Genomic DNA, 24106 nt, shown 5'->3' on the forward strand with positions numbered 1-24106 from the left:
GTTAATGCTTTATAACAATCAGTTTTTGTTGTACTGTATATGGTATATATGCCCTAACGGTGGACTTTTCCATTTGCAGAATATACTGAATGACCAGCAGTGGCAGTGTTGCACAACCGATTTTCCGTGCATGGCCGAGACTAAAAAAAAGAAGAAAAAAAAGAAACAAGAATTCTTGAACCTTACTGCATCATTTTACCAATTTCTATGGTAAGTAAAACTCACAATCATTTAATTTGGCATTAAGACATTCACATCATCTGACGGTCCTCACTACCTTATATTGGGGTCCTCCACGTGAAGATACATTCTCTCAAGGTGGAAGTAATTAGGATCACATTGTGGTGGTCATGATAGTTAATGACAGAGCTTGACTGCCTCCAAGGGTACAGAAGCCTGCCTTAGATACCGGTGCTAGCAACATTCCATTGGAATACTTTACTGCCTTTCGAGGCTAGAATGTATTATCCTACGTTAGAGCGATAGTCTTTCATTCTCACGAAAGGAGTTGCATTTAACCTGTCCTTCTGCACTCTGTATGTGAGACTCGGATACTCAAGATTGATTGTTGTTGAGGATAAACTGTGTTTTTGTAACTCCATCCCTCTTTCAAAAAGCCCCAATGCTTTGAATAGTTCATAGTGCTTTACTTATCCACTTCCTACTTGCCTCGTAGTCAAAGTTACAGATAGTAACCGAGTGCATAATTGCTGATATCTCACCCCTCTGTGTGTCATCTTCACCAGGACCATTGGTCCATTGGTGCCCTGACATCATAAAGCTACAGCAGGATGTCATCTGACATGAGGGCCAATCAATTGCCTAGCAAGACATAAGATACATTTAGCCTGAGTATTGAACTAGGTAGCGTGGTAGACAGGAGAACCACCTGAAAACTAGGATGAAAAGACGAAATTTATGTTTTAAATTTATACGTTTGTATGAACGTGTGGTGGTTGAACATAATAGTCTTGCCGTCCCTATTGCTTAACTGGTAGAAATTGGCTAAAACGAAGATGTTTAAATGTGGTATTATTTATAATCTGAATTATTCTCACTAGCTGTAGCATCGCCCTTCCTCTGTCAATTTATCAGCTGACTGTATTGCTACTGATGTTACATAACCTAATGCAAACGCAGGGAGGAGGGTACGCTGCCATTTGGCTGGCAATAGGAGCTTTTTATCTATGTCCTGTTATTGGTGCTACAGTTGCTTAGAGAGTGGTAGTAAATGAGGCGTGGGATTTAGACAAGTATGCTAGGTTGAAAACACAAATTGAGATTTGAATTTGTAATGGGTTGTGTATTTTCACAATATTATAGACCCCATACTACTGATCTGTTAATGCTTTATAAAAATCAGTTTTTGTTGTACTGTATATGCCCTAACGGTGGACTTTTCCATTTGCAGAATATACTGAATGACCAGCAGTGGCAGTGTTGCACAACCGATTTTCCGTGCATGGCCGAGACTAAAAAAAAGAAGAAAAAAAAGAAACAAGAATTCTTGAACCTTACTGCATCATTTTACCAATTTCCATGGTAAGTAAAACTCACAATCATTTAATTTGGCATTAAGACATTCACATCATCTGACGGTCCTCACTACCTTATATTGGGGTCCTCCACGTGAAGATACATTCTCTCAAGGTGGAAGTAATTAGGATCACATTGTGGTGGTCATGATAGTTAATGACAGAGCTTGACTGCCTCCAAGGGTACAGAAGCCTGCCTTAGATACCGGTGCTAGCAACATTCCATTGGAATACTTTACTGCCTTTCGAGGCTAGAATGTATTATCCTACGTTAGAGCGATAGTCTTTCATTCTCACGAAAGGAGTTGCATTTAACCTGTCCTTCTGCACTCTGTATGTGAGACTCGGATACTCAAGATTGATTGTTGTTGAGGATAAACTGTGTTTTTGTAACTCCATCCCTCTTTCAAAAAGCCCCAATGCTTTGAATAGTTCATAGTGCTTTACTTATCCACTTCCTACTTGCCTCGTAGTCAAAGTTAAAGATAGTAACCGAGTGCATAATTGCTGATATCTCACCCCTCTGTGTGTCATCTTCACCAGGACCATTGGTCCATTGGTGCCCTGACATCATAAAGCTACAGCAGGATGTCATCTGACATGAGGGCCAATCAATTGCCTAGCAAGACATAGGATACATTTAGCCTGAGTATTGAACTAGGTAGCGTGGTAGACAGGAGGACCACCTGAAAACTAGGATGAAAAGACGAAATTTATGTTTTAAATTTATACGTTTGTATGAACGTGTGGTGGTTGAACATAATAGTCTTGCCGTCCCTATTGCTTAACTGGTAGAAATTGGCTAAAACGAAGATGTTTAAATGTGGTATTATTTATAATCTGAATTATTCTCACTAGCTGTAGCATCGCCCTTCCTCTGTCAATTTATCAGCTGACTGTATTGCTACTGATGTACCATAACCTAATGCAAACGCAGGGAGGAGGGTACGCTGCCATTTGGCTGGCAATAGGAGCTTTTTATCTATGTCCTGTTATTGGTGCTACAGTTGCTTAGAGAGTGGTAGTAAATGAGGCGTGGGATTTAGACAAGTATGCTAGGTTGAAAACACAAATTGAGATTTGAATTTGTAATGGGTTGTGTATTTTCACAATATTATAGACCCCATACTACTGATCTGTTAATGCTTTATAAAAATCAGTTTTTGTTGTACTGTATATGCCCTAACGGTGGACTTTTCCATTTGCAGAATATACTGAATGACCAGCAGTGGCAGTGTTGCACAACCGATTTTCCGTGCATGGCCGAGACTAAAAAAAAGAAGAAAAAAAAGAAACAAGAATTCTTGAACCTTACTGCATCATTTTACCAATTTCTATGGTAAGTAAAACTCACAATCATTTAATTTGGCATTAAGACATTCACATCATCTGACGGTCCTCACTACCTTATATTGGGGTCCTCCACGTGAAGATACATTCTCTCAAGGTGGAAGTAATTAGGATTACATTGTGGTGGTCATGATAGTTAATGACAGAGCTTGACTGCCTCCAAGGGTACAGAAGCCTGCCTTAGATACCGGTGCTAGCAACATTCCATTGGAATACTTTACTGCCTTTCGAGGCTAGAATGTATTATCCTACGTTAGAGCGATAGTCTTTCATTCTCACGAAAGGAGTTGCATTTAACCTGTCCTTCTGCACTCTGTATGTGAGACTCGGATACTCAAGATTGATTGTTGTTGAGGATAAACTGTGTTTTTGTAACTCCATCCCTCTTTCAAAAAGCCCCAATGCTTTGAATAGTTCATAGTGCTTTACTTATCCACTTCCTACTTGCCTCGTAGTCAAAGTTACAGATAGTAACCGAGTGCATAATTGCTGATATCTCACCCCTCTGTGTGTCATCTTCACCAGGACCATTGGTCCATTGGTGCCCTGACATCATAAAGCTACAGCAGGATGTCATCTGACATGAGGGCCAATCAATTGCCTAGCAAGACATAAGATACATTTAGCCTGAGTATTGAACTAGGTAGCGTGGTAGACAGGAGGACCACCTGAAAACTAGGATGAAAAGACGAAATTTATGTTTTAAATTTATACGTTTGTATGAACGTGTGGTGGTTGAACATAATAGTCTTGCCGTCCCTATTGCTTAACTGGTAGAAATTGGCTAAAACGAAGATGTTTAAATGTGGTATTATTTATAATCTGAATTATTCTCACTAGCTGTAGCATCGCCCTTCCTCTGTCAATTTATCAGCTGACTGTATTGCTACTGATGTACCATAACCTAATGCAAACGCAGGGAGGAGGGTACGCTGCCATTTGGCTGGCAATAGGAGCTTTTTATCTATGTCCTGTTATTGGTGCTACAGTTGCTTAGAGAGTGGTAGTAAATGAGGCGTGGGATTTAGACAAGTATGCTAGGTTGAAAACACAAATTGAGATTTGAATTTGTAATGGGTTGTGTATTTTCACAATATTATAGACCCCATACTACTGATCTGTTAATGCTTTATAAAAATCAGTTTTTGTTGTACTGTATATGGTATATATGCCCTAACGGTGGACTTTTCCATTTGCAGAATATACTGAATGACCAGCAGTGGCAGTGTTGCACAACCGATTTTCCGTGCATGGCCGAGACTAAAAAAAAGAAGAAAAAAAAGAAACAAGAATTCTTGAACCTTACTGCATCATTTTACCAATTTCTATGGTAAGTAAAACTCACAATCATTTAATTTGGCATTAAGACATTCACATCATCTGACGGTCCTCACTACCTTATATTGGGGTCCTCCACGTGAAGATACATTCTCTCAAGGTGGAAGTAATTAGGATTACATTGTGGTGGTCATGATAGTTAATGACAGAGCTTGACTGCCTCCAAGGGTACAGAAGCCTGCCTTAGATACCGGTGCTAGCAACATTCTATTGGAATACTTTACTGCCTTTCGAGGCTAGAATGTATTATCCTACGTTAGAGCGATAGTCTTTCATTCTCACGAAAGGAGTTGCATTTAACCTGTCCTTCTGCACTCTGTATGTGAGACTCGGATACTCAAGATTGATTGTTGTTGAGGATAAACTGTGTTTTTGTAACTCCATCCCTCTTTCAAAAAGCCCCAATGCTTTGAATAGTTCATAGTGCTTTACTTATCCACTTCCTACTTGCCTCGTAGTCAAAGTTACAGATAGTAACCGAGTGCATAATTGCTGATATCTCACCCCTCTGTGTGTCATCTTCACCAGGACCATTGGTCCATTGGTGCCCTGACATCATAAAGCTACAGCAGGATGTCATCTGACATGAGGGCCAATCAATTGCCTAGCAAGACATAAGATACATTTAGCCTGAGTATTGAACTAGGTAGCGTGGTAGACAGGAGGACCTCCTGAAAACTAGGATGAAAAGAAGAAATTTATGTTTTAAATTTATACGTTTGTATGAACGTGTGGTGGTTGAACATAATAGTCTTGCCGTCCCTATTGCTTAACTGGTAGAAATTGGCTAAAACGAAGATGTTTAAATGTGGTATTATTTATAATCTGAATTATTCTCACTAGCTGTAGCATCGCCCTTCCTCTGTCAATTTATCAGCTGACTGTATTGCTACTGATGTACCATAACCTAATGCAAACGCAGGGAGGAGGGTACGCTGCCATTTGGCTGGCAATAGGAGCTTTTTATCTATGTCCTGTTATTGGTGCTACAGTTGCTTAGAGAGTGGTAGTAAATGAGGCGTGGGATTTAGACAAGTATGCTAGGTTGAAAACACAAATTGAGATTTGAATTTGTAATTGGTTCTGTATTTTCACAATATTATAGACCCCATACTACTGATCTGTTAATGCTTTATAACAATCAGTTTTTGTTGTACTGTATATGGTATATATGCCCTAACGGTGGACTTTTCCATTTGCAGAATATACTGAATGACCAGCAGTGGCAGTGTTGCACAACCGATTTTCCGTGCATGGCCGAGACTAAAAAAAAAGAAGAAAAAAAAGAAACAAGAATTCTTGAACCTTACTGCATCATTTTACCAATTTCCATGGTAAGTAAAACTCACAATCATTTAATTGGCATTAAGACATTCACATCATCTGACGGTCCTCACTACCTTATATTGGGGTCCTCCACGTGAAGATACATTCTCTCAAGGTGGAAGTAATTAGGATCACATTGTGGTGGTCATGATAGTTAATGACAGAGCTTGACTGCCTCCAAGGGTACAGAAGCCTGCCTTAGATACCGGTGCTAGCAACATTCCATTGGAATACTTTACTGCCTTTCGAGGCTAGAATGTATTATCCTACGTTAGAGCGATAGTCTTTCATTCTCACGAAAGGAGTTGCATTTAACCTGTCCTTCTGCACTCTGTATGTGAGACTCGGATACTCAAGATTGATTGTTGTTGAGGATAAACTGTGTTTTTGTAACTCCATCCCTCTTTCAAAAAGCCCCAATGCTTTGAATAGTTCATAGTGCTTTACTTATCCACTTCCTACTTGCCTCGTAGTCAAAGTTACAGATAGTAACCGAGTGCATAATTGCTGATATCTCACCCCTCTGTGTGTCATCTTCACCAGGACCATTGGTCCATTGGTGCCCTGACATCATAAAGCTACAGCAGGATGTCATCTGACATGAGGGCCAATCAATTGCCTAGCAAGACATAAGATACATTTAGCCTGAGTATTGAACTAGGTAGCGTGGTAGACAGGAGGACCTCCTGAAAACTAGGATGAAAAGAAGAAATTTATGTTTTAAATTTATACGTTTGTATGAACGTGTGGTGGTTGAACATAATAGTCTTGCCGTCCCTATTGCTTAACTGGTAGAAATTGGCTAAAACGAAGATGTTTAAATGTGGTATTATTTATAATCTGAATTATTCTCACTAGCTGTAGCATCGCCCTTCCTCTGTCAATTTATCAGCTGACTGTATTGCTACTGATGTACCATAACCTAATGCAAACGCAGGGAGGAGGGTACGCTGCCATTTGGCTGGCAATAGGAGCTTTTTATCTATGTCCTGTTATTGGTGCTACAGTTGCTTAGAGAGTGGTAGTAAATGAGGCGTGGGATTTAGACAAGTATGCTAGGTTGAAAACACAAATTGAGATTTGAATTTGTAATTGGTTCTGTATTTTCACAATATTATAGACCCCATACTACTGATCTGTTAATGCTTTATAACAATCAGTTTTTGTTGTACTGTATATGGTATATATGCCCTAACGGTGGACTTTTCCATTTGCAGAATATACTGAATGACCAGCAGTGGCAGTGTTGCACAACCGATTTTCCGTGCATGGCCGAGACTAAAAAAAAAGAAGAAAAAAAAGAAACAAGAATTCTTGAACCTTACTGCATCATTTTACCAATTTCCATGGTAAGTAAAACTCACAATCATTTAATTTGGCATTAAGACATTCACATCATCTGACGGTCCTCACTACCTTATATTGGGGTCCTCCACGTGAAGATACATTCTCTCAAGGTGGAAGTAATTAGGATCACATTGTGGTGGTCATGATAGTTAATGACAGAGCTTGACTGCCTCCAAGGGTACAGAAGCCTGCCTTAGATACCGGTGCTAGCAACATTCCATTGGAATACTTTACTGCCTTTCGAGGCTAGAATGTATTATCCTACGTTAGAGCGATAGTCTTTCATTCTCACGAAAGGAGTTGCATTTAACCTGTCCTTCTGCACTCTGTATGTGAGACTCGGATACTCAAGATTGATTGTTGTTGAGGATAAACTGTGTTTTTGTAACTCCATCCCTCTTTCAAAAAGCCCCAATGCTTTGAATAGTTCATAGTGCTTTACTTATCCACTTCCTACTTGCCTCGTAGTCAAAGTTACAGATAGTAACCGAGTGCATAATTGCTGATATCTCACCCCTCTGTGTGTCATCTTCACCAGGACCATTGGTCCATTGGTGCCCTGACATCATAAAGCTACAGCAGGATGTCATCTGACATGAGGGCCAATCAATTGCCTAGCAAGACATAAGATACATTTAGCCTGAGTATTGAACTAGGTAGCGTGGTAGACAGGAGGACCACCTGAAAACTAGGATGAAAAGACGAAATTTATGTTTTAAATTTTTACGTTTGTATGAACGTGTGGTGGTTGAACATAATAGTCTTGCCGTCCCTATTGCTTAACTGGTAGAAATTGGCTAAAACGAAGATGTTTAAATGTGGTATTATTTATAATCTGAATTATTCTCACTAGCTGTAGCATCGCCCTTCCTCTGTCAATTTATCAGCTGACTGTATTGCTACTGATGTACCATAACCTAATGCAAACGCAGGGAGGAGGGTACGCTGCCATTTGGCTGGCAATAGGAGCTTTTTATCTATGTCCTGTTATTGGTGCTACAGTTGCTTAGAGAGTGGTAGTAAATGAGGCGTGGGATTTAGACAAGTATGCTAGGTTGAAAACACAAATTGAGATTTGAATTTGTAATGGGTTGTGTATTTTCACAATATTATAGACCCCATACTACTGATCTGTTAATGCTTTATAAAAATCAGTTTTTGTTGTACTGTATATGCCCTAACGGTGGACTTTTCCATTTGCAGAATATACTGAATGACCAGCAGTGGCAGTGTTGCACAACCGATTTTCCGTGCATGGCCGAGACTAAAAAAAAGAAGAAAAAAAAGAAACAAGAATTCTTGAACCTTACTGCATCATTTTACCAATTTCCATGGTAAGTAAAACTCACAATCATTTAATTTGGCATTAAGACATTCACATCACCTGACGGTCCTCACTACCTTATATTGGGGTCCTCCACGTGAAGATACATTCTCTCAAGGTGGAAGTAATTAGGATCACATTGTGGTGGTCATGATAGTTAATGACAGAGCTTGACTGCCTCCAAGGGTACAGAAGCCTGCCTTAGATACCGGTGCTAGCAACATTCCATTGGAATACTTTACTGCCTTTCGAGGCTAGAATGTATTATCCTACGTTAGAGCGATAGTCTTTCATTCTCACGAAAGGAGTTCCATTTAACCTGTCCTTCTGCACTCTGTATGTGAGACTCGGATACTCAAGATTGATTGTTGTAGAGGATAAACTGAGTCTTTGTAACTCCATCCCTCTTTCAAAAAGCCCCAATGCTTTGAATAGTTCATAGTGCTTTACTTATCCACTTCCTACTTGCCTCGTAGTCAAAGTTACAGATAGTAACCGAGTGCATAATTGCTGATATCTCACCCCTCTGTGTGTCATCTTCACCAGGACCATTGGTCCATTGGTGCCCTGACATCATAAAGCTACAGCAGGATGTCATCTGACATGAGGGCCAATCAATTGCCTAGCAAGACATAGGATACATTTAGCCTGAGTATTGAACTAGGTAGCGTGGTAGACAGGAGGACCACCTGAAAACTAGGATGAAAAGACGAAATTTATGTTTTAAATTTATACGTTTGTATGAACGTGTGGTGGTTGAACATAATAGTCTTGCCGTCCCTATTGCTTAACTGGTAGAAATTGGCTAAAACGAAGATGTTTAAATGTGGTATTATTTATAATCTGAATTATTCTCACTAGCTGTAGCATCGCCCTTCCTCTGTCAATTTATCAGCTGACTGTATTGCTACTGATGTACCATAACCTAATGCAAACGCAGGGAGGAGGGTACGCTGCCATTTGGCTGGCAATAGGAGCTTTTTATCTATGTCCTGTTATTGGTGCTACAGTTGCTTAGAGAGTGGTAGTAAATGAGGCGTGGGATTTAGACAAGTATGCTAGGTTGAAAACACAAATTGAGATTTGAATTTGTAATTGGTTCTGTATTTTCACAATATTATAGACCCCATACTACTGATCTGTTAATGCTTTATAACAATCAGTTTTTGTTGTACTGTATATGGTATATATGCCCTAACGGTAGACTTTTCCATTTGCAGAATATACTGAATGACCAGCAGTGGCAGTGTTGCACAACCGATTTTCCGTGCATGGCCGAGACTAAAAAAAAGAAGAAAAAAAAGAAACAAGAATTCTTGAACCTTACTGCATCATTTTACCAATTTCCATGGTAAGTAAAACTCACAATCATTTAATTTGGCATTAAGACATTCACATCATCTGACGGTCCTCACTACCTTATATTGGGGTCCTCCACGTGAAGATACATTCTCTCAAGGTGGAAGTAATTAGGATCACATTGTGGTGGTCATGATAGTTAATGACAGAGCTTGACTGCCTCCAAGGGTACAGAAGCCTGCCTTAGATACCGGTGCTAGCAACATTCCATTGGAATACTTTACTGCCTTTCGAGGCTAGAATGTATTATCCTACGTTAGAGCGATAGTCTTTCATTCTCACGAAAGGAGTTGCATTTAACCTGTCCTTCTGCACTCTGTATGTGAGACTCGGATACTCAAGATTGATTGTTGTTGAGGATAAACTGTGTTTTTGTAACTCCATCCCTCTTTCAAAAAGCCCCAATGCTTTGAATAGTTCATAGTGCTTTACTTATCCACTTCCTACTTGCCTCGTAGTCAAAGTTACAGATAGTAACCGAGTGCATAATTGCTGATATCTCACCCCTCTGTGTGTCATCTTCACCAGGACCATTGGTCCATTGGTGCCCTGACATCATAAAGCTACAGCAGGATGTCATCTGACATGAGGGCCAATCAATTGCCTAGCAAGACATAAGATACATTTAGCCTGAGTATTGAACTAGGTAGCGTGGTAGACAGGAGGACCACCTGAAAACTAGGATGAAAAGACGAAATTTATGTTTTAAATTTATACGTTTGTATGAACGTGTGGTGGTTGAACATAATAGTCTTGCCGTCCCTATTGCTTAACTGGTAGAAATTGGCTAAAACGAAGATGTTTAAATGTGGTATTATTTATAATCTGAATTATTCTCACTAGCTGTAGCATCGCCCTTCCTCTGTCAATTTATCAGCTGACTGTATTGCTACTGATGTACCATAACCTAATGCAAACGCAGGGAGGAGGGTACGCTGCCATTTGGCTGGCAATAGGAGCTTTTTATCTATGTCCTGTTATTGGTGCTACAGTTGCTTAGAGAGTGGTAGTAAATGAGGCGTGGGATTTAGACAAGTATGCTAGGTTGAAAACACAAATTGAGATTTGAATTTGTAATTGGTTCTGTATTTTCACAATATTATAGACCCCATACTACTGATCTGTTAATGCTTTATAAAAATCAGTTTTTGTTGTACTGTATATGGTATATATGCCCTAACGGTGGACTTTTCCATTTGCAGAATATACTGAATGACCAGCAGTGGCAGTGTTGCACAACCGATTTTCCGTGCATGGCCGAGACTAAAAAAAAGAAGAAAAAAAAGAAACAAGAATTCTTGAACCTTACTGCATCATTTTACCAATTTCTATGGTAAGTAAAACTCACAATCATTTAATTTGGCATTAAGACATTCACATCATCTGACGGTCCTCACTACCTTATATTGGGGTCCTCCACGTGAAGATACATTCTCTCAAGGTGGAAGTAATTAGGATTACATTGTGGTGGTCATGATAGTTAATGACAGAGCTTGACTGCCTCCAAGGGTACAGAAGCCTGCCTTAGATACCGGTGCTAGCAACATTCCATTGGAATACTTTACTGCCTTTCGAGGCTAGAATGTATTATCCTACGTTAGAGCGATAGTCTTTCATTCTCACGAAAGGAGTTGCATTTAACCTGTCCTTCTGCACTCTGTATGTGAGACTCGGATACTCAAGATTGATTGTTGTTCAGGATAAACTGTGTTTTTGTAACTCCATCCCTCTTTCAAAAAGCCCCAATGCTTTGAATAGTTCATAGTGCTTTACTTATCCACTTCCTACTTGCCTCGTAGTCAAAGTTACAGATAGTAACCGAGTGCATAATTGCTGATATCTCACCCCTCTGTGTGTCATCTTCACCAGGACCATTGGTCCATTGGTGCCCTGACATCATAAAGCTACAGCAGGATGTCATCTGACATGAGGGCCAATCAATTGCCTAGCAAGACATAAGATACATTTAGCCTGAGTATTGAACTAGGTAGCGTGGTAGACAGGAGGACCACCTGAAAACTAGGATGAAAAGACGAAATTTATGTTTTAAATTTATACGTTTGTATGAACGTGTGGTGGTTGAACATAATAGTCTTGCCGTCCCTATTGCTTAACTGGTAGAAATTGGCTAAAACGAAGATGTTTAAATGTGGTATTATTTATAATCTGAATTATTCTCACTAGCTGTAGCATCGCCCTTCCTCTGTCAATTTATCAGCTGACTGTATTGCTACTGATGTACCATAACCTAATGCAAACGCAGGGAGGAGGGTACGCTGCCATTTGGCTGGCAATAGGAGCTTTTTATCTATGTCCTGTTATTGGTGCTACAGTTGCTTAGAGAGTGGTAGTAAATGAGGCGTGGGATTTAGACAAGTATGCTAGGTTGAAAACACAAATTGAGATTTGAATTTGTAATGGGTTGTGTATTTTCACAATATTATAGACCCCATACTACTGATCTGTTAATGCTTTATAAAAATCAGTTTTTGTTGTACTGTATATGCCCTAACGGTGGACTTTTCCATTTGCAGAATATACTGAATGACCAGCAGTGGCAGTGTTGCACAACCGATTTTCCGTGCATGGCCGAGACTAAAAAAAAGAAGAAAAAAAAGAAACAAGAATTCTTGAACCTTACTGCATCATTTTACCAATTTCTATGGTAAGTAAAACTCACAATCATTTAATTTGGCATTAAGACATTCACATCATCTGACGGTCCTCACTACCTTATATTGGGGTCCTCCACGTGAAGATACATTCTCTCAAGGTGGAAGTAATTAGGATTACATTGTGGTGGTCATGATAGTTAATGACAGAGCTTGACTGCCTCCAAGGGTACAGAAGCCTGCCTTAGATACCGGTGCTAGCAACATTCTATTGGAATACTTTACTGCCTTTCGAGGCTAGAATGTATTATCCTACGTTAGAGCGATAGTCTTTCATTCTCACGAAAGGAGTTGCATTTAACCTGTCCTTCTGCACTCTGTATGTGAGACTCGGATACTCAAGATTGATTGTTGTTGAGGATAAACTGTGTTTTTGTAACTCCATCCCTCTTTCAAAAAGCCCCAATGCTTTGAATAGTTCATAGTGCTTTACTTATCCACTTCCTACTTGCCTCGTAGTCAAAGTTACAGATAGTAACCGAGTGCATAATTGCTGATATCTCACCCCTCTGTGTGTCATCTTCACCAGGACCATTGGTCCATTGGTGCCCTGACATCATAAAGCTACAGCAGGATGTCATCTGACATGAGGGCCAATCAATTGCCTAGCAAGACATAAGATACATTTAGCCTGAGTATTGAACTAGGTAGCGTGGTAGACAGGAGGACCTCCTGAAAACTAGGATGAAAAGAAGAAATTTATGTTTTAAATTTATACGTTTGTATGAACGTGTGGTGGTTGAACATAATAGTCTTGCCGTCCCTATTGCTTAACTGGTAGAAATTGGCTAAAACGAAGATGTTTAAATGTGGTATTATTTATAATCTGAATTATTCTCACTAGCTGTAGCATCGCCCTTCCTCTGTCAATTTATCAGCTGACTGTATTGCTACTGATGTACCATAACCTAATGCAAACGCAGGGAGGAGGGTACGCTGCCATTTGGCTGGCAATAGGAGCTTTTTATCTATGTCCTGTTATTGGTGCTACAGTTGCTTAGAGAGTGGTAGTAAATGAGGCGTGGGATTTAGACAAGTATGCTAGGTTGAAAACACAAATTGAGATTTGAATTTGTAATTGGTTCTGTATTTTCACAATATTATAGACCCCATACTACTGATCTGTTAATGCTTTATAACAATCAGTTTTTGTTGTACTGTATATGGTATATATGCCCTAACGGTGGACTTTTCCATTTGCAGAATATACTGAATGACCAGCAGTGGCAGTGTTGCACAACCGATTTTCCGTGCATGGCCGAGACTAAAAAAAAAGAAGAAAAAAAAGAAACAAGAATTCTTGAACCTTACTGCATCATTTTACCAATTTCCATGGTAAGTAAAACTCACAATCATTTAATTTGGCATTAAGACATTCACATCATCTGACGGTCCTCACTACCTTATATTGGGGTCCTCCACGTGAAGATACATTCTCTCAAGGTGGAAGTAATTAGGATCACATTGTGGTGGTCATGATAGTTAATGACAGAGCTTGACTGCCTCCAAGGGTACAGAAGCCTGCCTTAGATACCGGTGCTAGCAACATTCCATTGGAATACTTTACTGCCTTTCGAGGCTAGAATGTATTATCCTACGTTAGAGCGATAGTCTTTCATTCTCACGAAAGGAGTTGCATTTAACCTGTCCTTCTGCACTCTGTATGTGAGACTCGGATACTCAAGATTGATTGTTGTTGAGGATAAACTGTGTTTTTGTAACTCCATCCCTCTTTCAAAAAGCCCCAATGCTTTGAATAGTTCATAGTGCTTTACTTATCCACTTCCTACTTGCCTCGTAGTCAAAGTTACAGATAGTAACCGAGTGCATAATTGCTGATATCTCACCCCTCTGTGTGTCATCTTCACCAGGACCATTGGTCCATTGGTGCCCTGACATCATAAAGCTACAGCAGGATGTCATCTGACATGAGGGCCAATCAATTGCCTAGCAAGACATAAGATACATTTAGCCTGAGTATTGAACTAGGTAGCGTGGTAGACAGGAGGACCTCCTGAAAACTAGGATGAAAAGAAGAAATTTATGTTTTAAATTTATACGTTTGTATGAACGTGTGGTGGTTGAACATAATAGTCTTGCCGTCCCTATTGCTTAACTGGTAGAAATTGGCTAAAACGAAGATGTTTAAATGTGGTATTATTTATAATCTGAATTATTCTCACTAGCTGTAGCATCGCCCTTCCTCTGTCAATTTATCAGCTGACTGTATTGCTACTGATGTACCATAACCTAATGCAAACGCAGGGAGGAGGGTACGCTGCCATTTGGCTGGCAATAGGAGCTTTTTATCTATGTCCTGTTATTGGTGCTACAGTTGCTTAGAGAGTGGTAGTAAATGAGGCGTGGGATTTAGACAAGTATGCTAGGTTGAAAACACAAATTGAGATTTGAATTTGTAATTGGTTCTGTATTTTCACAATATTATAGACCCCATACTACTGATCTGTTAATGCTTTATAACAATCAGTTTTTGTTGTACTGTATATGGTATATATGCCCTAACGGTGGACTTTTCCATTTGCAGAATATACTGAATGACCAGCAGTGGCAGTGTTGCACAACCGATTTTCCGTGCATGGCCGAGACTAAAAAAAAAGAAGAAAAAAAAGAAACAAGAATTCTTGAACCTTACTGCATCATTTTACCAATTTCCATGGTAAGTAAAACTCACAATCATTTAATTTGGCATTAAGACATTCACATCATCTGACGGTCCTCACTACCTTATATTGGGGTCCTCCACGTGAAGATACATTCTCTCAAGGTGGAAGTAATTAGGATCACATTGTGGTGGTCATGATAGTTAATGACAGAGCTTGACTGCCTCCAAGGGTACAGAAGCCTGCCTTAGATACCGGTGCTAGCAACATTCCATTGGAATACTTTACTGCCTTTCGAGGCTAGAATGTATTATCCTACGTTAGAGCGATAGTCTTTCATTCTCACGAAAGGAGTTGCATTTAACCTGTCCTTCTGCACTCTGTATGTGAGACTCGGATACTCAAGATTGATTGTTGTTGAGGATAAACTGTGTTTTTGTAACTCCATCCCTCTTTCAAAAAGCCCCAATGCTTTGAATAGTTCATAGTGCTTTACTTATCCACTTCCTACTTGCCTCGTAGTCAAAGTTACAGATAGTAACCGAGTGCATAATTGCTGATATCTCACCCCTCTGTGTGTCATCTTCACCAGGACCATTGGTCCATTGGTGCCCTGACATCATAAAGCTACAGCAGGATGTCATCTGACATGAGGGCCAATCAATTGCCTAGCAAGACATAAGATACATTTAGCCTGAGTATTGAACTAGGTAGCGTGGTAGACAGGAGGACCACCTGAAAACTAGGATGAAAAGACGAAATTTATGTTTTAAATTTTTACGTTTGTATGAACGTGTGGTGGTTGAACATAATAGTCTTGCCGTCCCTATTGCTTAACTGGTAGAAATTGGCTAAAACGAAGATGTTTAAATGTGGTATTATTTATAATCTGAATTATTCTCACTAGCTGTAGCATCGCCCTTCCTCTGTCAATTTATCAGCTGACTGTATTGCTACTGATGTACCATAACCTAATGCAAACGCAGGGAGGAGGGTACGCTGCCATTTGGCTGGCAATAGGAGCTTTTTATCTATGTCCTGTTATTGGTGCTACAGTTGCTTAGAGAGTGGTAGTAAATGAGGCGTGGGATTTAGACAAGTATGCTAGGTTGAAAACACAAATTGAGATTTGAATTTGTAATGGGTTGTGTATTTTCACAATATTATAGACCCCATACTACTGATCTGTTAATGCTTTATAAAAATCAGTTTTTGTTGTACTGTATATGCCCTAACGGTGGACTTTTCCATTTGCAGAATATACTGAATGACCAGCAGTGGCAGTGTTGCACAACCGATTTTCCGTGCATGGCCGAGACTAAAAAAAAGAAGAAAAAAAAGAAACAAGAATTCTTGAACCTTACTGCATCATTTTACCAATTTCCATGGTAAGTAAAACTCACAATCATTTAATTTGGCATTAAGACATTCACATCACCTGACGGTCCTCACTACCTTATATTGGGGTCCTCCACGTGAAGATACATTCTCTCAAGGTGGAAGTAATTAGGATCACATTGTGGTGGTCATGATAGTTAATGACAGAGCTTGACTGCCTCCAAGGGTACAGAAGCCTGCCTTAGATACCGGTGCTAGCAACATTCCATTGGAATACTTTACTGCCTTTCGAGGCTAGAATGTATTATCCTACGTTAGAGCGATAGTCTTTCATTCTCACGAAAGGAGTTCCATTTAACCTGTCCTTCTGCACTCTGTATGTGAGACTCGGATACTCAAGATTGATTGTTGTAGAGGATAAACTGAGTCTTTGTAACTCCATCCCTCTTTCAAAAAGCCCCAATGCTTTGAATAGTTCATAGTGCTTTACTTATCCACTTCCTACTTGCCTCGTAGTCAAAGTTACAGATAGTAACCGAGTGCATAATTGCTGATATCTCACCCCTCTGTGTGTCATCTTCACCAGGACCATTGGTCCATTGGTGCCCTGACATCATAAAGCTACAGCAGGATGTCATCTGACATGAGGGCCAATCAATTGCCTAGCAAGACATAGGATACATTTAGCCTGAGTATTGAACTAGGTAGCGTGGTAGACAGGAGGACCACCTGAAAACTAGGATGAAAAGACGAAATTTATGTTTTAAATTTATACGTTTGTATGAACGTGTGGTGGTTGAACATAATAGTCTTGCCGTCCCTATTGCTTAACTGGTAGAAATTGGCTAAAACGAAGATGTTTAAATGTGGTATTATTTATAATCTGAATTATTCTCACTAGCTGTAGCATCGCCCTTCCTCTGTCAATTTATTAGCTGACTGTATTGCTACTGATGTACCATAACCTAATGCAAACGCAGGGAGGAGGGTACGCTGCCATTTGGCTGGCAATAGGAGCTTTTTATCTATGTCCTGTTATTGGTGCTACAGTTGCTTAGAGAGTGGTAGTAAATGAGGCGTGGGATTTAGACAAGTATGCTAGGTTGAAAACACAAATTGAGATTTGAATTTGTAATTGGTTCTGTATTTTCACAATATTATAGACCCCATACTACTGATCTGTTAATGCTTTATAACAATCAGTTTTTGTTGTACTGTATATGGTATATATGCCCTAACGGTAGACTTTTCCATTTGCAGAATATACTGAATGACCAGCAGTGGCAGTGTTGCACAACCGATTTTCCGTGCATGGCCGAGACTAAAAAAAAGAAGAAAAAAAAGAAACAAGAATTCTTGAACCTTACTGCATCATTTTACCAATTTCCATGGTAAGTAAAACTCACAATCATTTAATTTGGCATTAAGACATTCACATCATCTGACGGTCCTCACTACCTTATATTGGGGTCCTCCACGTGAAGATACATTCTCTCAAGGTGGAAGTAATTAGGATCACATTGTGGTGGTCATGATAGTTAATGACAGAGCTTGACTGCCTCCAAGGGTACAGAAGCCTGCCTTAGATACCGGTGCTAGCAACATTCCATTGGAATACTTTACTGCCTTTCGAGGCTAGAATGTATTATCCTACGTTAGAGCGATAGTCTTTCATTCTCACGAAAGGAGTTGCATTTAACCTGTCCTTCTGCACTCTGTATGTGAGACTCGGATACTCAAGATTGATTGTTGTTGAGGATAAACTGTGTTTTTGTAACTCCATCCCTCTTTCAAAAAGCCCCAATGCTTTGAATAGTTCATAGTGCTTTACTTATCCACTTCCTACTTGCCTCGTAGTCAAAGTTACAGATAGTAACCGAGTGCATAATTGCTGATATCTCACCCCTCTGTGTGTCATCTTCACCAGGACCATTGGTCCATTGGTGCCCTGACATCATAAAGCTACAGCAGGATGTCATCTGACATGAGGGCCAATCAATTGCCTAGCAAGACATAAGATACATTTAGCCTGAGTATTGAACTAGGTAGCGTGGTAGACAGGAGGACCACCTGAAAACTAGGATGAAAAGACGAAATTTATGTTTTAAATTTATACGTTTGTATGAACGTGTGGTGGTTGAACATAATAGTCTTGCCGTCCCTATTGCTTAACTGGTAGAAATTGGCTAAAACGAAGATGTTTAAATGTGGTATTATTTATAATCTGAATTATTCTCACTAGCTGTAGCATCGCCCTTCCTCTGTCAATTTATCAGCTGACTGTATTGCTACTGATGTACCATAACCTAATGCAAACGCAGGGAGGAGGGTACGCTGCCATTTGGCTGGCAATAGGAGCTTTTTATCTATGTCCTGTTATTGGTGCTACAGTTGCTTAGAGAGTGGTAGTAAATGAGGCGTGGGATTTAGACAAGTATGCTAGGTTGAAAACACAAATTGAGATTTGAATTTGTAATGGGTTGTGTATTTTCACAATATTATAGACCCCATACTACTGATCTGTTAATGTTTATAAAAATCAGTTTTTGTTGTACTGTATATGCCTTAACGGTGGACTTTTCCATTTGCAGAATATACTGAATGACCAGCAGTGGCAGTGTTGCACAACCGATTTTCCGTGCATGGCCGAGACTAAAAAAAAGAAGAAAAAAAAGAAACAAGAATTCTTGAACCTTACTGCATCATTTTACCAATTTCTATGGTAAGTAAAACTCACAATCCTTTAATTTGGCATTAAGACATTCACATCATCTGACGGTCCTCACTACCTTATATTGGGGTCCTCCACGTGAAGATACATTCTCTCAAGGTGGAAGTAATTAGGATTACATTGTGGTGGTCATGATAGTTAATGACAGAGCTTGACTGCCTCCAAGGGTACAGAAGCCTGCCTTAGATACCGGTGCTAGCAACATTCCATTGGAATACTTTACTGCCTTTCGAGGCTAGAATGTATTATCCTACGTTAGAGCGATAGTCTTTCATTCTCACGAAAGGAGTTGCATTTAACCTCTCCTTCTGCACTCTGTATGTGAGACTCGGATACTCAAGATTGATTGTTGTTGAGGATAAACTGTGTTTTTGTAACTCCATCCCTCTTTCAAAAAGCCCCAATGCTTTGAATAGTTCATAGTGCTTTACTTATCCACTTCCTACTTGCCTCGTAGTCAAAGTTACAGATAGTAACCGAGTGCATAATTGCTGATATCTCACCCCTCTGTGTGTCATCTTCACCAGGACCATTGGTCCATTGGTGCCCTGACATCATAAAGCTACAGCAGGATGTCATCTGACATGAGGGCCAATCAATTGCCTAGCAAGACATAAGATACATTTAGCCTGAGTATTGAACTAGGTAGCGTGGTAGACAGGAGGACCACCTGAAAACTAGGATGAAAAGACGAAATTTATGTTTTAAATTTATACGTTTGTATGAACGTGTGGTGGTTGAACATAATAGTCTTGCCGTCCCTATTGCTTAACTGGTAGAAATTGGCTAAAACGAAGATGTTTAAATGTGGTATTATTTATAATCTGAATTATTCTCACTAGCTGTAGCATCGCCCTTCCTCTGTCAATTTATCAGCTGACTGTATTGCTACTGATGTACCATAACCTAATGCAAACGCAGGGAGGAGGGTACGCTGCCATTTGGCTGGCAATAGGAGCTTTTTATCTATGTCCTGTTATTGGTGCTACAGTTGCTTAGAGAGTGGTAGTAAATGAGGCGTGGGATTTAGACAAGTATGCTAGGTTGAAAACACAAATTGAGATTTGAATTTGTAATGGGTTGTGTATTTTCACAATATTATAGACCCCATACTACTGATCTGTTAATGCTTTATAAAAATCAGTTTTTGTTGTACTGTATATGCCCTAACGGTGGACTTTTCCATTTGCAGAATATACTGAATGACCAGCAGTGGCAGTGTTGCACAACCGATTTTCCGTGCATGGCCGAGACTAAAAAAAAGAAGAAAAAAAAGAAACAAGAATTCTTGAACCTTACTGCATCATTTTACCAATTTCTATGGTAAGTAAAACTCACAATCATTTAATTTGGCATTAAGACATTCACATCATCTGACGGTCCTCACTACCTTATATTGGGGTCCTCCACGTGAAGATACATTCTCTCAAGGTGGAAGTAATTAGGATTACATTGTGGTGGTCATGATAGTTAATGACAGAGCTTGACTGCCTCCAAGGGTACAGAAGCCTGCCTTAGATACCGGTGCTAGCAACATTCCATTGGAATACTTTACTGCCTTTCGAGGCTAGAATGTATTATCCTACGTTAGAGCGATAGTCTTTCATTCTCACGAAAGGAGTTGCATTTAACCTGTCCTTCTGCACTCTGTATGTGAGACTCGGATACTCAAGATTGATTGTTGTTGAGGATAAACTGTGTTTTTGTAACTCCATCCCTCTTTCAAAAAGCCCCAATGCTTTGAATAGTTCATAGTGCTTTACTTATCCACTTCCTACTTGCCTCGTAGTCAAAGTTACAGATAGTAACCGAGTGCATAATTGCTGATATCTCACCCCTCTGTGTGTCATCTTCACCAGGACCATTGGTCCATTGGTGCCCTGACATCATAAAGCTACAGCAGGATGTCATCTGACATGAGGGCCAATCAATTGCCTAGCAAGACATAAGATACATTTAGCCTGAGTATTGAACTAGGTAGCGTGGTAGATAGGAGGACCACCTGAAAACTAGGATGAAAAGAAGAAATTTATGTTTTAAATTTATACGTTTGTATGAACGTGTGGTGGTTGAACATAATAGTCTTGCCGTCCCTATTGCTTAACTGGTAGAAATTGGCTAAAACGAAGATGTTTAAATGTGGTATTATTTATAATCTGAATTATTCTCACTAGCTGTAGCATCGCCCTTCCTCTGTCAATTTATCAGCTGACTGTATTGCTACTGATGTACCATAACCTAATGCAAACGCAGGGAGGAGGGTACGCTGCCATTTGGCTGGCAATAGGAGCTTTTTATCTATGTCCTGTTATTGGTGCTACAGTTGCTTAGAGAGTGGTAGTAAATGAGGCGTGGGATTTAGACAAGTATGCTAGGTTGAAAACACAAATTGAGATTTGAATTTGTAATTGGTTCTGTATTTTCACAATATTATAGACCCCATACTACTGATCTGTTAATGCTTTATAAAAATCAGTTTTTGTTGTACTGTATATGGTATATATGCCCTAACGGTGGACTTTTCCATTTGCAGAATATACTGAATGACCAGCAGTGGCAGTGTTGCACAACCGATTTTCCGTGCATGGCCGAGACTAAAAAAAAGAAGAAAAAAAAGAAACAAGAATTCTTGAACCTTACTGCATCATTTTACCAATTTCTATGGTAAGTAAAACTCACAATCATTTAATTTGGCATTAAGACATTCACATCATCTGACGGTCCTCACTACCTTATATTGGGGTCCTCCACGTGAAGATACATTCTCTCAAGGTGGAAGTAATTAGGATCACATTGTGGTGGTCATGATAGTTAATGACAGAGCTTGACTGCCTCCAAGGGTACAGAAGCCTGCCTTAGATACCGGTGCTAGCAACATTCCATTGGAATACTTTACTGCCTTTCGAGGCTAGAATGTATTATCCTACGTTAGAGCGATAGTCTTTCATTCTCACGAAAGGAGTTGCATTTAACCTGTCCTTCTGCACTCTGTATGTGAGACTCGGATACTCAAGATTGATTGTTGTTGAGGATAAACTGTGTTTTTGTAACTCCATCCCTCTTTCAAAAAGCCCCAATGCTTTGAATAGTTCATAGTGCTTTACTTATCCACTTCCTACTTGCCTCGTAGTCAAAGTTACAGATAGTAACCGAGTGCATAATTGCTGATATCTCACCCCTCTGTGTGTCATCTTCACCAGGACCATTGGTCCATTGGTGCCCTGACATCATAAAGCTACAGCAGGATGTCATCTGACATGAGGGCCAATCAATTGCCTAGCAAGACATAAGATACATTTAGCCTGAGTATTGAACTAGGTAGCGTGGTAGACAGGAGGACCACCTGAAAACTAGGATGAAAAGACGAAATTTATGTTTTAAATTTATACGTTTGTATGAACGTGTGGTGGTTGAACATAATAGTCTTGCCGTCCCTATTGCTTAACTGGTAGAAATTGGCTAAAACGAAGATGTTTAAATGTGGTATTATTTATAATCTGAATTATTCTCACTAGCTGTAGCATCGCCCTTCCTCTGTCAATTTATCAGCTGACTGTATTGCTACTGATGTACCATAACCTAATGCAAACGCAGGGAGGAGGGTACGCTGCCATTTGGCTGGCAATAGGAGCTTTTTATCTATGTCCTGTTATTGGTGCTACAGTTGCTTAGAGAGTGGTAGTAAATGAGGCGTGGGATTTAGACAAGTATGCTAGGTTGAAAACACAAATTGAGATTTGAATTTGTAATGGGTTGTGTATTTTCACAATATTATAGACCCCATACTACTGATCTGTTAATGCTTTATAAAAATCAGTTTTTGTTGTACTGTATATGCCTTAACGGTGGACTTTTCCATTTGCAGAATATACTGAATGACCAGCAGTGGCAGTGTTGCACAACCGATTTTCCGTGCATGGCCGAGACTAAAAAAAAGAAGAAAAAAAAGAAACAAGAATTCTTGAACCTTACTGCATCATTTTACCAATTTCTATGGTAAGTAAAACTCACAATCATTTAATTTGGCATTAAGACATTCACATCATCTGACGGTCCTCACTACCTTATATTGGGGTCCTCCACGTGAAGATACATTCTCTCAAGGTGGAAGTAATTAGGATTACATTGTGGTGGTCATGATAGTTAATGACAGAGCTTGACTGCCTCCAAGGGTACAGAAGCCTGCCTTAGATACCGGTGCTAGCAACATTCCATTGGAATACTTTACTGCCTTTAGAGGCTAGAATGTATTATCCTACGTTAGAGCGATAGTCTTTCATTCTCACGAAAGGAGTTGCATTTAACCTCTCCTTCTGCACTCTGTATGTGAGACTCGGATACTCAAGATTGATTGTTGTTGAGGATAAACTGTGTTTTTGTAACTCCATCCCTCTTTCAAAAAGCCCCAATGCTTTGAATAGTTCATAGTGCTTTACTTATCCACTTCCTACTTGCCTCGTAGTCAAAGTTACAGATAGTAACCGAGTGCATAATTGCTGATATCTCACCCCTCTGTGTGTCATCTTCACCAGGACCATTGGTCCATTGGTGCCCTGACATCATAAAGCTACAGCAGGATGTCATCTGACATGAGGGCCAATCAATTGCCTAGCAAGACATAAGATACATTTAGCCTGAGTATTGAACTAGGTAGCGTGGTAGACAGGAGGACCACCTGAAAACTAGGATGAAAAGACGAAATTTATGTTTTAAATTTATACGTTTGTATGAACGTGTGGTGGTTGAACATAATAGTCTTGCCGTCCCTATTGCTTAACTGGTAGAAATTGGCTAAAACGAAGATGTTTAAATGTGGTATTATTTATAATCTGAATTATTCTCACTAGCTGTAGCATCGCCCTTCCTCTGTCAATTTATCAGCTGACTGTATTGCTACTGATGTACCATAACCTAATGCAAACGCAGGGAGGAGGGTACGCTGCCATTTGGCTGGCAATAGGAGCTTTTTATCTATGTCCTGTTATTGGTGCTACAGTTGCTTAGAGAGTGGTAGTAAATGAGGCGTGGGATTTAGACAAGTATGCTAGGTTGAAAACACAAATTGAGATTTGAATTTGTAATGGGTTGTGTATTTTCACAATATTATAGACCCCATACTACTGATCTGTTAATGCTTTATAAAAATCAGTTTTTGTTGTACTGTA

Source organism: Triturus cristatus, chromosome 6 (assembly GCF_964204655.1).
Source record: "Triturus cristatus chromosome 6, aTriCri1.1, whole genome shotgun sequence".
NCBI lineage: Eukaryota > Metazoa > Chordata > Amphibia > Caudata > Salamandridae > Triturus > Triturus cristatus.